Genomic DNA, 15902 nt, shown 5'->3' on the forward strand with positions numbered 1-15902 from the left:
TACTTCCCCTTATAGGTGTCCTCTTTTTTTTAAGTTTTTGAATTCGATTTTCTCCCAAACTACTAACTGAATCGGACTGAATTTTTTTTACATGTACTAGAAATAATAATTTTTATAATTTGATATTTTTTAAATATTTTTATCTGAACCGGAAGTAGTACTTTTACTCTAGTTTTACATAAAATCACTATCAGTATTATACGAATTAAATATCAAGAAAATAAAATAATTTAAAAGGTCAAAATAAAATAATGAAATATTGTATTAAAAAAAATACAACTTCCGGTTTACAAATTCTGACCAAAACCTTATCAGCTCTATGTTAGTACATAAAAAATACAAATATAAATTTTCAGCTAGATAAGTTCAGGGATGTGGACAGAATAATGGCCACAACATTTTTGACCTTTTAAGGAGGAAAAAATCCCACTTGCGGTTTGTTAAATTTAATGATTTTTTTTATTTTCATCACATTGATACAAGAATTATATTTGAATTTTTTCGTGAAGACCGTGGAATAAAAAATAGTGGAAGAAAAATAGAACAAGAGTAAACTGCCACTTGCACATTTTATACATAACTTGGTATTAAGCTTAAACTTCTAGGTATGAAATTTAAGTTAAAATAATAAAAATTAAAAGGTTTCAGTAAAAACATAAAAAAACTTAATGATAGTACTTTTTCTGGTACAGGTAAAAATATTCAAAAAGTATTAGGTTATTGAGATTATAATGTCTATGACATGTAAAAAAAGTCAGTCCGATTCAGTTAGCGGTTTGGGAGATTATTGAATTCAAAAACTTAAGTAATGAAATAAAAACTCAAGTAAAAAAAATAAATGAATATAAAATACTTAAGTAAAAAAACTCATGTAACAAAATAAATGTATATAAAAAATAATGTACTAAAATATAAAAAATAAATGTAAATAAAAAACTTTAGTAAAATATATGTATATAAACAAATAATGTACTAAAATATAATAAATAATTAAATAAATATATAATAAATTAATGTAGATGTAGAAGAGCATTGGAAAAATTTTAAAGATCTCATAATTCGGTATGCCAGAAAACATCAAACACCGCAAAATGAACATCGTAAGTCTTTTATCTCTGATTCAACTTGGGTTAAGATAGAATAGAAAAGAAAAATACTTAAACAAACTGGCATAACTTCGACAGAATATCTTGAAAGGTATGCAATATTACATAAAGATATTCAAAGGAGTTGTAGGCGTGATAAAGCTAAATATATAAATGACATATGTGAGGAGATAGAAAAACACGCATTAAAGAATCAGGCAAGGGATTTTTTTCACAAAGTAAAAATCGTCACTCAAAAATTTTCACCCAAAACATGGAAAATAGATGATCAATTTGGAAACACGCTTACAGATATTGATGTGATACTCAACCGATGGAAAGAATACTGTTCGGAATTATTGTACAATGCTAGTTCGTCGACCTCAGCTGTTTCCCTAATTGATAATGTCAGGGAGCCTGACATCTTGACATCTGAAGTTGTAAATGCCATAAAGAAACTGAAATGTAAAAAGTCTCCTGGCAGCGATGGTATACAAGCTGAACTTCTGAAAGAGCTTGGTGAAACTGCGATAAAGGCGCTATGTAATATGTGCAGCAAGATCTGGGTAAACGGAGTATGGCCGAAAGATTGGGTCAATTCAATATTTATTCCATTACACAAAAAAGGATCTACAAAAAAATGCGAGAATTACAGGACCTTCGCCTTAATATCGCATTCTAGTAAAGTACTGCTGTATATAATTAAAGATCGTTTGAGCAGTTACCTTGGGTGGCAAATACCGAACGAACAAGCAGGATTTGTAAAAGGCAAAGGGACGAGGGAACAAATACTGAATATACGTCAGCTTATTGAAAAATGTCGGGAGTTTCAAACTCCAGCCGTTCTTTGTTTATAGACTATAAAAAAGCTTTTGATTTTGTGAACTGGGACTATCTGTGGAAAGTTCTACTGGACATGGGAGTCCCCATGCATCTTGTAAAAATAATATATAACTTGTATAATGATAACAATGCAATAGCTCGAATCAATTCGCTAAACTCGACAAATTTTCGAGTACAACGAGGAGTAAGGCAAGGGTGTATATTATCTCCAGACCTATTTAATATATATGGAGAGTATATAATGCGTAGAGCACTGGATGGTTGGGAGGGTGGAGTGTCCATTGGTGGAAAAAAACTATCCAATCTTCGGTATGCGGATGACACAACTCTCATATATCATATATATAAAGACGGTAATCTGTGTGTGTGTGGGTGTGTGTGTGTCCTAACTCTCGCCGAACATAATGAATCAACCAGTATGGGGAACAAATTTTTTTTTTTTCATATTTTTCATTTTTTTCATTTTTTCAGTTTTTTCATTTTTTTCATTTTTCAGTTTTTTCATTTTTTTCATTTTTTCAGTTTTTCAGTTTCCCAGTTTTTTCAGGCCCCGGGGTGCCGAAGGCATCGGGGGCGCTGGGGGCGAAGCCGCCGGGGTGCCAGAGGCATCGGGGGCGCTGGGGGCGAAGCCCCCGGGGTGCCGAAGGCATTGGGGGCGCTGGGGGCGCCGGAGGAGTCTGCGGCGCTGTGGGCGAAGCCCCCGGAGTGCCGGAGGCATCGGGGGCGCTGGGGGCGAAGCCCCCGGGGTGCCGAAAGCATTGGGGGCGCTGGGGGCGCCGGAGGAGTCTGCGGCGCTGGGGGCGAAGCCCCCGGGGTGCCGAAGGCATCGGGGGTGCTGGGTGCGGTGCGGCCGCCGGAAGCGTCGGCGGCGCTGGGGCTGAAGGCCCCGGAGCGACGGAAGCGCCGGGGGCGAAGGCCCCGGGGTGCCGGAGGCGTCGGCGATGCACAAAATGTAATTCGTAATTCGTAATCACTTCGTAATTTGTCATTCGTAATTCGTGCATCAATCTCTTTCCGAAACCAGTCGATTCAATATCTTTAACTTTATTTTTATTCGAGTTTCAATTCCTTTTCGAAACCACCCGTTGAAATCAACGGGTCCAACACTAGTTATATATAAAGACGGTAATCTGTGTGTGTGTGTGTGTGTGTGTGTGTGTGTGTCCTAACTCTCGCCGAACATAATGTACGAATCGATAAAAATCGATAAATTCATTTTTCGACGAGACGACTTTGTCGCGACTCAAACCGATCACCCCAAATAGCCGGAATATAGTTCTAAATCGAGCTAATGGTCACGTACATCACGCCAAATCCAATTCTTCATTTCGCCTTTTTTTTTAAACATTAATTGAAATATTCCTTCTCGCCATATAAAAATACGTAATTTTAATAATTTAATTTAGCGAGGTTTTGAACCATTTTTTTATAGATTTATTTTTAATTAAATTTAAATTTAAATTATTTATATTTTGACGATATTCGAGACAAAAATTGATTTCATTCACCGCGGGCGCCGGGAATCGAACCTCGGACCCTCCGATCCAAAGCGATGTGCTTCACGAGCCCGCGCCGCCATATCCTCGCCCAGAATACGTGTTGTAAATACACATCATATGTATATGCACGTTATTTGTTATGTGTAATAATAATATTCAACGTTACGAGGTCAATGACCGTTTGTGTATAATCGGAAAATATTACATTTTGTTAACTTTAATTAACATTTTGTTAACGTTAACTTTAAGAATTGAAAATTATTACAAATAAAGAATCGAAAACTATCTATGAGAGTCTACGAAAATAACGGTTTCGGTTACGGATTTTTTTTTTAGTTTTATACGAGTATATAATAATTTTTCATCGGGCTATTCACTAGTAGCTAATAATCATGAAGAAATGGCCGAACTGATCCGTCGTGTTGAGACAGAGAGTAATGTGCAGAATTGGAAATACGACGCCAGATTACATTAGCAAAATCGGCAATGTCACAACTAACGAAGATTTGGAAGAATAGAGCCATTACAACTGCTGTCAAAATCTGTCTCGTGAAGAGTCTCGTTTTTACTGTCTGCCTTTATGGTGTCGAGACGTGGACCATGAAGGCGGCGGATAGACGGAGAATCGATGCCTTCGAGATGTGGTCCTGGAGCAGCTACTGCGCTTGCCTTGGACCGACAAACGCACGAATGTGTCTATTCTTGAAGAATTAAAAATCAAGGATAGACTGTCAACAATATGCCTGAAACGTATACTGCAGTTCTACGGCCACATTGCACGAAAAGGTGAGGAGAGCCTGAGCGGTTGGTTGTGGTTGGTAGCGTCGAAGGCAGAAGAACCAGAGGCAGATCCCCCGCACGCTGGACTGACCAAGTATCTGCAGCGACGGGCGCTTCCACGGTAGCAAGTGTTTCGCCTGGCCAAATGTAGAACTGAATGGAGGCAGCTGGTTGACCGGACATCATAGTCACGATCCTCAGTGATGAGGGAACCGACAGCAATATAATAAATTAAATACAATTAATTTATTAAAATAAAAGAGGTATGGGCCTCCTTGGTATGTATGTGATGATCTAAAAGCGGCCCATACCTCTTAGTAATATATTTAATTACATTAGTTTAAGCCGGGATGATAATTTTGATTGAAACCCCAATCATTGAAATCTTTTTGATTGAAACCCCAATCACTGAAATCATTTTGATTGAAATTTTAATCCCACACATTTGTACATTTGTTGTCGAAATATTGTTTAAATTGCCTTTTTATTTTAATAAATTAATTATATTTAATTTATTATATATTTATTTAATTATTTATTATATTTTAGTACATTATTTGTTTATATACATTTATTTTACTTGAATTTTTTTTAATATAGTTTTTTTACTAAAGTTTTTTATATACATTTATTTTTTTTTAATGACTTTTTATTTTATATATCTTAAAATTATATACAAAACCAAAAAGAGGTATGTTTTTAAAAAAACCTTTTTTTACTAAAGATTTTTATTTCCTACTTTTTAGTGTTACATAAATTACTATAATACCGCAGGCAGCCTATGAGAATTACTAAATTAGGGCACCAGCACAGTGATTTAAAAACATCCTGTTGAAAGCATCACCCAAAGTAAATCCAATAGACTTTCGATTGATGGAATCCTGTAAACTTCCATATAAACATGTATCAACATCATAATTTATTGAAAAAGACTTATTGTACAATACAAAATTATTCTTGATGACATCGAAGTTGCGCATCTCCAAGAAACCATCAGCACCAATAGTATGAGCTAAAATATTATTTAAGGTTAAGAATCGTATATGTCCATACAAACCATCGCCTTCAATCATATTCTTGTTGAGTGTATTTGTACACCATTCCCGAGGATGAAGAAAGGCAGCTCTGACAATATTAGCGAGCACCATAGCAAAACATTGAATACCTGCAAAATCTGAATTGTAAATATTACCATTACCTTGATTCCATGAGGCCCGTACTAATCTTGCCACATTATTTAATGGCAAGTAAGAGTTCACAAAGGGAGGTTCAGACGGCTCAACAGGTTGTAGGTCAGCAACACGAACCAAATCACTTTGTAGAAACTAAACATCATGATGTATGACCACGTCTTTATAGAGGAAGTTGTTAGAGATTAATCAATGTAAAGCGCTAAATACCTTTGTACGACATATGGTGAACTCCCGAGTGATGTCGAGGTTTTCGAGATACTCGGTCACCACCACGAGTCCCGAGTTATCAGTAGATCTTGGCAACATATCTGAAAGCTTCTCACTTACCTCAAAAATGTCTTGTGAAAAAAATACCGCCTGTCCACGAAACCCATATTATCCAAAAAGACCATCGTATTTGATGATCTTCACAAAAGGAATGACCCTGGACAAGAGACGGACCTCACATTGTGATAGACGTTCAATCACATCAGGGATAGCACCAGGATCCAAGCTGTTCCAGAAAGCCTTGGGAGGGGGAGTAGTCTTCCTGCTGGATAAATGCTTGTTGCATCGAAAACACAATAGTAAAACTCAGTGGCGGCTCGTGATAATTTTTAGTGGCGGGGCTGCACTGAAAAGATGTCTAAAAAATGTCACCATAATTATTCTATCATGTCATAACAGGACAAAATAAGCACAATTTTTGGCAAACGACCACTTACATGTGGATTTAAGTATTATTGAAAAAAAAACTAGCAAAATTCACCACCCATTAAAGGGGTGCGTCCAAACGCGATGAAGATTTCGAAAAATACGCTGGTACTCCAGTAAGATTGCTAAAAAAAATTCGTGCTTGCTGGTTTCGCGACGCGGATTAAAAAAAACCCCAAAACCTTTCAAAAACTTAACCCCCTAATTCGTAACGAAAAACATTAACCTGTTGACAATGTATCGATACATCGGTTGTTTCATCTGCCATAACAGCTAGATAAGTTGCTTTTTTTTATTTCAGCACTTATTTGTTCCCTACACACGTTCAAAATACAATCTAAAAGTTCATTTTGAATAGTTTTTGATGTCCCTTTAAAAACCGAAGAAGTTTGAAAATGTTTTTTTAAAGAATCGTCGAAATTTTGTGAATATTCTGGAAGCCCCCGAAAAACTCCTGGATTTTTTGAATTATCTGTTTCATCGTGTCCCCTCATTGGCATTTCAAATTTACCGCAAAATTTAAAGCAATCAATAATTTTAAATAAAACATCCCGATTTTTTTTTGACGTTTTCGTTATGCTTATCTATTTCCCGCCGACAAGCTTCGCTTAAATGGGTTTTTATGTTAGCCGATCCTAAAATCGTGAGATTACACACATTTTTTAAGTGTTCGACAATTCCCTCGTGTTTTTTAATTTTATCGTTTAAATGTTTTAAGTCAATAACTCCTGTTTTCGTCCAAGATGCTTCGCCTGGCGACTCGCCTCCAAAAAAAAGACACGGATAACAAAATAACGCGTTTTTTTCTGTACATCCCGTTAACCAATTGTATTTTTTATAAATGTCTGGATTAAATTTTCGCGAGTAACTAAAAGATCTACTAGTTGCAGGCTGTGAAATAATTAAATTGGGCGTGAGGCAGCCTAATGCTTTTATAGCGACTTTTTCGGTAAGTTCTAGTCGCGAAAAGTGCAAATTTTGTAAATATTTTACTGAATTCTTTTTTTCTTCCATTTTTAAAAGAAAAAAAATCTTAATATATTTAAATAAAAATTACGAGAAAAAGTTAAACAGATTTGAAAAAAGCTTGCTGTTATCAAAATGAAAACGACTCACCGAAGATTTGACGAGGGCTCGTACACAACCAATTAAGAGTAACGAAAACGAATAAAGCTGTGATCGTGCGATTCAACTAATCAAATGTAAGATCAAGCGCGCGAAATCTTACACAAACTGACAGATGAATGTCGTTTAACAGGCGAAGGCTGCCGACTGTCCAGCCCAAAACGGCAGAGTGAGTGAAAGAGAAAGAGCTATCTGCAGTTGCAAATAGCTCTTTCTCTTTCTCGTTCCGAAACTCCGGGCTGCGTGGCGTTCAGGGCGGCGCTGTAAAACTTTACAGCCAGTACAGCAACATTTTAATTCATCTGTCACCATACAAGTTAGTGGGGTCTTCGAAACGGTCAACATTACTTACAATATCACCCTTTTGGATATGGGTGATATTGTAAGTAATATTTACTCTGTCCAAGGCCCCAATAGTTCGTCCATCCAACTAATAAAAAAAATATCATTAATAAATAAAATGTATTATTAAACATATATTTTAGAATTTTATAGGAGGGGCTGCAGCCCGGCAGCCCATTAGGACGAGCCGCCACTGGTAAAACTGTTTTCTGGGCAAAAACAGTATTTAAATATTCCGGAGATGTCGAAGAGAATCTATATGCAGTAACTTGATTAGGATAACACAGTTTTGTACATACCTCGCAAGATTTATCACAAAATTTGTAGATAGCATTATCGAACCGTGTAATCAGTGTATCTCTTAACTAAGGCCGTGACGTCGCCGTGGTCGAAAATTCCTCCTGTGCCGTAGTAATATTTTTAAAGTAATACTCACGATTGGCACGAGACTTATCTAGTATCCTTCTTGCTTTAGTGGCTGTATCCTCATTCGCTTGGGATTGTAAACGTTTGTCTCCTTTTTGCATTTCGCCGTATCCGACATAATTTCGTCTCCATAATATTAAATACCTGGAAATGGCTTATAAACAATATTACGTATAATATAATAATAAAAGATTGTAAAATATCGCAAGGCGGTTTAAAAATAGTTAGAAATCCTTGCGGAACGGTCAGTTTTAGATTTAAAGGCGAAAATCACAAACACAACACACCACAATGGAATTGTCAAACTATTGTAAAAGTACCGTTAGCAGCGTAGGCAGTCATAAAAATCGAATGTACGGCCAGCATCTTCTGACAATCGCATATATCAGTATCAAAGTTCAGAACAATATGAGTGACCTAAATATATAAGAGAGATAATGAGAACCTATAGAGCAAATTTCATCAAATATAGAGTGAATTATAGGCGTTTAAACAATTAAAATCTTATATCGCCATATCAAGGCGAACAGGTTGAAGATACGGGACGAACGCTTATTAAACGTCAGGGAGATTTACTTTCCGCGTGTTTAAAACGCGTTGTATACGATATTTTATCTCCAACGTAATGGCAGACGATACATACATGAGCAATATGGCAAAGTATGAAAACGATCGGATAAGAGATAAAAATGACCACTGACAAGAAAGCCATGTGAAACGTAAAGGAGGTATGTAATAAAAATTGATCTCAATTTGTCACGCTGACTTCATTAAGAAATGTGAAGATTCCATTTCCATAAACCCAAAATTATTTTGGAACTTTATAAATTCTAAACATAATAACAATTCGAATTTGACAATGATGTTCAATGGTGATGAGTCGTTCTCAGGTTCGAAAGATATCGCTAAGGGTTTTTCTGAGCATTTTAAATCTGCATTTGTAGACTCATTCACTCAATCTTCAAATAATAAGTTTCAAACAAGTCATTCCTTCATTCTGTCAGTATTTGAATTTAATATCAGTGATATGGAGTATGGGTTCCAGAAGCTGAAACCTAATAGATCTTTTGGTCCTGACTTTATTCCCGATTTTGTTTTAAAGGGATGCAAGTCCAGTTTGTTACATCCTTTGCTTCATATCTTTAATTTATCACTGAAATCTTCTCTGTTCCCTGACTCTTGGAAATGCACCAAAGTCACTCCAATTCACAAAAATGACGATAAATCTTTTATTAATAATTACAGACCAGTAGCCATTGTTTCGGCTCCAGCCAAATTATTCGAAATAATTTTGCAGAGATTACTTTATAATCATTGCAATCGGTTTATCATAGACCAACAGCATGGTTTTCGTTCAGCACGCTCTACGACTACTAATCTTTTGTCTTTCTCAAACTTCATTACTAAATCGCTAGATGCAGGGCATCAAGTTGATGTGATCTATACCGATTTTGCTAAAGCTTTTGATAAGGTTGATCATTCAATACTTATTAAGAAATTGGCCAATTTTGGTCTATCGGATAATCTTACTGATTTTTTTACTTCTTATTTAAGTAATCGTCGTCCGTTTGTTTGTTTTGATGGCAATTTCTCTGAAGTATACCTCACATCTTCTGGCGTGCCCCAAGGCTCTAATCTGGGACCTTTACTATTCCTAATCTATGTGAATGATATTGGCTCGGTACTTTCAGATTCAAATTTTTTACTATATGCTGATGACCTCAAACTATTCATGAAAATTGACAGTGTTTCTGACTGTGAGGTCCTTCAGAGTAATTTGAACTCTTTATGGTGCTGGGCGACTAATAATCATTTACCTCTTAGCGTTAGTAAATGCAATATTATGTCTTTTTCTCGGTCTTCTAACCCCACCTTATATCAGTATAATGTTGGTGGAACTCCACTGTGTAGAACATTATCCAAAAAAGACCTTGGCGTTACGTTTGAGAGCAGATGGAAGTTTGGTATCCATATTTCCAATATGTGCAATAAAGCTTCAAAGATGCTGGGTTTCGTTTTACGCAATGCTCACAATTTCAATAATTTAAGAGTTTTGCGTCTTCTTTATAACGCATTGGTCCGAAGCATTTTGGAATCTGATGCCATTATATGGAGTCCCAGTGAATTAACTCACTCTCTAAAAATTGAAAGAGTTCAAAGGAAGTTCCTCCGCTATCTATATATGAGGGAGTTTGGATACTACCCTCAACTGTTTCCTAGTGCTTTTGTACAAGGTTCTAGTGGCTATAGTTCCCTATCTCATCGGCGGGATATGCTTCTTGTGTGTCATTTCTTCAAATTATTAAGAGGTGATATTTACAACCCAACTATATTGGAAGAAATGAAATTTTGGGTTCCATGTCGCCTCATTGATTACACTGAGCAACAAAAAATCACGTTTTTGAGTTACCAGAGCGGAGACTAACCAATCTTTACTAAGTTTGACCCACTGAATTCGAATATGATATTGATTTTTGTTGGTGGGTGATCGTTTACGAGATATGAGCGTTTAAAAAATTCCGCGATTTTTACAGTTTTTTGGCTTTTGCGGTCTTTAACTCAAAATTTAGGATTGTTACGCTCAAAGTGAGTATTGGAATCAATAGTCAGATATTTTTCCTATTAATTGTTATATTTCATTGCTTTAAAATACTTCTAAATAATTGTCTAGCGAATTTTAAAAGTCAAAAATATTTTTTTTTTACGGATTTTTTTTCCGTGCTATTTTTAATTTATCTGGCAAATTTTTTATTTCACCACGTTTATAAGAATTGGTTTTCTATCTCAATATTTTTTTTTATCTAAACGTAATAACTAAACAGGTAATTGCAATTTAAATGCTTTCGTAGTATCAATGGTTGTATCGCGTAATATGTTAGGGCAAGCGAGATGGCATGTAGTCCGACCGCTGTACTCTGTGAGGTGGATTTAAACAATTAAAGCTAATGTTCTTGCTTTTTCACCAATCGCTCGAGTCTTAGATTACTCAGCAATCACATTGATATTTTCAATATTTCACCGGATAATCTATCCGTATTTTTACTGTTTTTTACTTTTAATTCAATTTAAACTATTTATATATTTATGTTTTTTTTTTTGTTTATTATTTTCAATTTGTAATTTTTTTTTTTTCAATTTTTGATTTTTCAATTTTTTAATTCTCAATTTTTCAATTTTTAATTTTTATGTACAATTTTTTAAATGTTTTATTTTATTTGTTTTTCTATTATTGTTGTTTTATTTTGTCTTATGTATTTGATCTTTTATGTATTGTCTGGCCACAGTGTCATATTGGGGTGACCTGTAAAGACACTGTGGTATACTTGTATTTTAAAATAAATAAATATCTATGAAGACTACATTTCACTATCGAGTAAGTGGAAACAATTGAAATCTCTATCGGGGGCCAAACCTCACAAAATGGCAAAGTTTCAAAGCAATCGGTAGCGCTTAGAAAGGAATGGTTTGCTAACACTAGGTAAAACTATTAAAAATATTGTTAAAAATAAAGTTTCTATTCGTCAAACACATTTCTTCGAAACATGGAAATATTACTAGTAATTTTATTTAAATTTGATTTTGATTTTTAAATGCTTTTTATTGTTACGAAATTATGTTCACAATACATATTATATCTATTTTAATAGCTACTGATCTACTGATCATTTTCTATTTTACAATTTTAATTTAATTTGGTTAGTAATCACAGTATTATATTATTCTAATGTTAATCTACAGCATAATAGGAAAAAGAGCTCAAAAACCTATTTACAATCCTTATGAAATGAAACCTATTATGAAATGTTCATAATACATCTAATACATAATATTAATTAAAGACTCTCTAAAGTCGATGACCTAAAGCAGATTGTGTTTAGGTAATCTGTGTTTATACCTGTAGGGTATAGACATTTTGTTGTAATCACCGAGAATCTTCACAAGTGTGTTAGTATGGTTATTAGTGATTCTGTCATAGAATCTACTGGTTAGTTTGTTAGTAATGTCTGTAACAAACGGAATATTATATATGGCATGCAGTTTTTTCAGGTTAGTATATATGGGTGTATTATAAATTATTTTTAGGGATTTATTTTGTATTACTTGGAGCTTGGAAAGGTTAGTATTCGAGGCGTTATTCCATACAGGTGAATCATAGCACTTTACTATCCGCTCACGCGTATACGAGTGAATAAAAACTTTGAGTAATAGTCCGCTCACGCGTATATGCGTGAATAAAAACATTGCGTAAACGTCCGTTCAGGCGTATATACGTGAATAAAATTAGCTTGCGCTTTGTGTACATACACGCACACAAAAGCAAATTCCCATACATATATGTATGCATACATATCTATATGTGTGTATGTATATCTATATGTATTTATTTTAACGCTGAGATGATCTCTTCATCGGTTAAAGATCATCTGAAAATCTTGATTTACTTTTTTTATATAATAAAATTTTTGAATTGAGAAAAAATTTTTTAAATATTCTCATCATCTTAACGATATAACACCTTACCGCCCGCTTTGACGCGTGGATTGTTTTCACCCATGTCCGGAAATGTGCGCGACCATTTTCACCAGAATCCGGGCCGATTTCAGTTTCAATAGAAAAAAAGCCTTTTTTGTGCATTTGATTACTTCTAGAATAATGATCGTATTGTAGTGATATTTTGAAACAGTGTTCATTATATCACTCTGCAAACATCTAAAAATTAAACCCAGGGATTTTAAACTGGAGTACGCGAATTAATGTTAAAAAATAATAAATTACGTAAATTTCATCCGAATAGCCTATGAATATAAAAATAGCATAAAACTGAAGTTTGTAGTAGTGGACAGTAATAGACAGACCATGGTAAATCAAAATTCCAAAAATGTGAAGAATAAAATCATTTTTCACTCATTTGAAAATGAGACAATTTGTGATAGCTTCGGAATAATAGTTGCTTAGGATAATCTTTAAATAGGATATTTGGGTTTAATTTAAATTAACTGTAAAGTATAAGTATATTTTTTTAGTATCCCAAATCAACTAGTGAATCCTTGAGAACAGTATCATCTGTGTTTTAAATTACATTAACAATTTTGATTCGGTGATTCTCTAACTTTTTTATTTAAAAAATACTCTAGCCATTAATAATTATGAGACGACATTTTATTTTTTTTTGTAAATTGCGAAAGTTCAAGACCAAGATGTCAAAATAATAATGTTAAACTCGGTGTTTCTCAAAGATTAAGTATTAATCTTGAAAAAGTATGGTTAGTGTTAGACAACACCAGCATCCACCATATCCCAGAAGTGATACCAGCATACCCCAGAAGTGAGTGAGCTGGTTGAACGTACAAACCATATTTTTAATTACTTACATTCATACTCACCAATGATGAATCCCACTGAGGAAGTTGCAATATTTAAAATATGATTAAATATTGACTAGGGTAACCAGCCTTTTTTTATACAAAAAATATTGTTACGTACACTCGGATTAGGCCGAGTAAGTGCAATCGGATTAGGCCGAGTAGCATCCCAGAGACTGTGTGATCGTTTTAATTGGTTTCGAGGATTATCTCCCCCGAATGCACTGAGCGGGAGTAGCGGTAACTCGATGTCGCATTCCGGTAGAGTTCTCAGAACCCACAGGCGGTAGCGTGGGACATCTAGTACGTGACCAAAACAATAGGAAAGCAAATCGGACGTTGAAGATGCCCTGATAGACCTATCCGTTATAAGGCGATATCAAGACATTCTGGACGGAGCACTGCCAGTGCGTGTATCTCCTTCATCTTGGTCTTGAACTTTCGCAATTTACAAAAAAAAATAAAATGTCGTCTCGTAATTATTAATGGCTAAAGAGTATTTTTTAAATAAAAAAGTTAGAGAATCACCGAATCAAAATTGTTAATGTATTTACATAAAAAATACAGTTTGAGAATAATTCTTGGAAAATAAATTTTATGACCTCTTAAAAATAGTTGCCTTTTTGAAAACCAATATATCGCTTTACAAAAATGCAAGTTAAAGAAACACTGAATCTTTAAAAAATTTAAAACACAGATGATACTGTTCTCAAGGATTCACTAGTTGATTTGGGATACTAAAAAAATATACTTATACTTAACAATTAATTTAAATTAAACCCAAATATCCTATTTAAACATTATCCTAAGCAACTATTATTCCGAAGCTATCACAAATTGTCTCATTTTCAAATGAGTGAAAAATGATTTTATTCTTCACATTTTTGGAATTTTGATTTACCATGGTCTGTCTATTACTGTCCACTACTAAAAACTTCAGTTTTATGCTATTTTTATATTCAAAGGCTATTCGGATGACATTTACGTAATTTATTATTTTTGAACATTAATTCGCGTACTCCAGTTTAAAATCCCTGGTTTTAATTTTTAGATGTTTGCAAAGTGATATAATTAACATTGTTTCAAAATATCACTACAATACGATCATTGTTCTAGAAGTAATCAAATGCACAAAAAAGGCTTTTTTTCTATTGAAACTGAAATCGGCCCGGATTCTAGTGAAAATAGTCGCGCACATTTCCGGACAAGGGTGAAAACAATCCACGCGTCAAAGCGGGCGGTAAGGTGTTAATAATGGTAATATGAGCGCGCGATATAATTTTTTTTTATTTAGCGTTATAAAGAACTATGGCGATTAAATATTGGATATATTGAGGATATACCCCGCATCGCCTTGCATTTCGCTGCCTCAATGTGAGGTGCCCATCTCATTCTTTTATCAAACGTTACTCCTAAATATTTTATTACTGACTGCCATTTCAGACTTTCTCCAGAGGGGATTTTCAGATCTGAACTTGGCTTATGCTTTCTAACACTAAAGAATATGGCGTCTGTTTTGGTTTGATTAATTTGAATTTTCCACTTAGTCATGAGTTCAGTCATTGTTTTAATTGCAAATTCAAGATTTTATAAGAATAGTGTCTGGTTTTTTGCTACTTGTGAAGCAAGCTGTATCATCTGCATATAGGGCTATGTGACAGTTTTTTGGAATAGGTATGTCATTTTTATATATGGAGAACAAGAGTGGGCCAAGCAAGCTCCCCTGCGGAACGCTAGCTGCGATTATTTTTGGAGGCGATAATTCATTATTATCATTATTGCGATAATCTGTTATTATTAAATGCTATTTTTTATGTTTATGTATGGATGTATTTATGTTTAAGTTCAAATGTATTTTTTTTGTATAATTGATGAGTATTTTATATTCGTTATGTATTAATTTATGTTTAATTGTTATTTTGTTTTTTTTTTGTGTTATATTTTTTGACCATTGGGGCGCTTTAGGAATTCCTGTTATGCCACAATGGTCTGTTTAGAATAAATAAATAAATAAATATTATTTACGCTAACCACTAGCTTTCTACGAGTTAAGTACTATTTGATGATGAGAATTAGGTAGTTTGGTATTTTGTTAATAAGGAGCTAATGAATTAGTCCATCGTGCCAAACCGTGTCGAAGGCCTTTTCTATGTCGAGACATACCATTCGGGTACTTCTCTTCATATTAAAGTTCTTCGTCACGTGTTCAGTTAGTCTTGTTAGTTGTTGGGTCGTGGAATGTCCAGTGCGAAATCCAAATTGTTCATTTATTAATTTCTTATTTACGACTTAAGTAAACGAGTGTAGATTATTTTTTTCCAGAATTTTTTAAAGCGTGCAAAGTAAGCTAATGGGTCGATAATTGGCTGGGTTTTTTGAGCTTTTATCGGGCTTAAGTATGGGAATTACGTTGGCTGTTTTCCAGTATTCTGGGAAATACCCGGTGAGTAAACATGCGTTGAATATTTTAGATAGTGAGACTAAAGCTTTAAACGGAAGTTGTTTGATTATGATGTTATCTATTGAATCTCGCACAGGTGTGTATACTCACTT

Source organism: Arctopsyche grandis, chromosome 1, assembly GCF_051622035.1.
Source record: "Arctopsyche grandis isolate Sample6627 chromosome 1, ASM5162203v2, whole genome shotgun sequence".
NCBI lineage: Eukaryota > Metazoa > Arthropoda > Insecta > Trichoptera > Hydropsychidae > Arctopsyche > Arctopsyche grandis.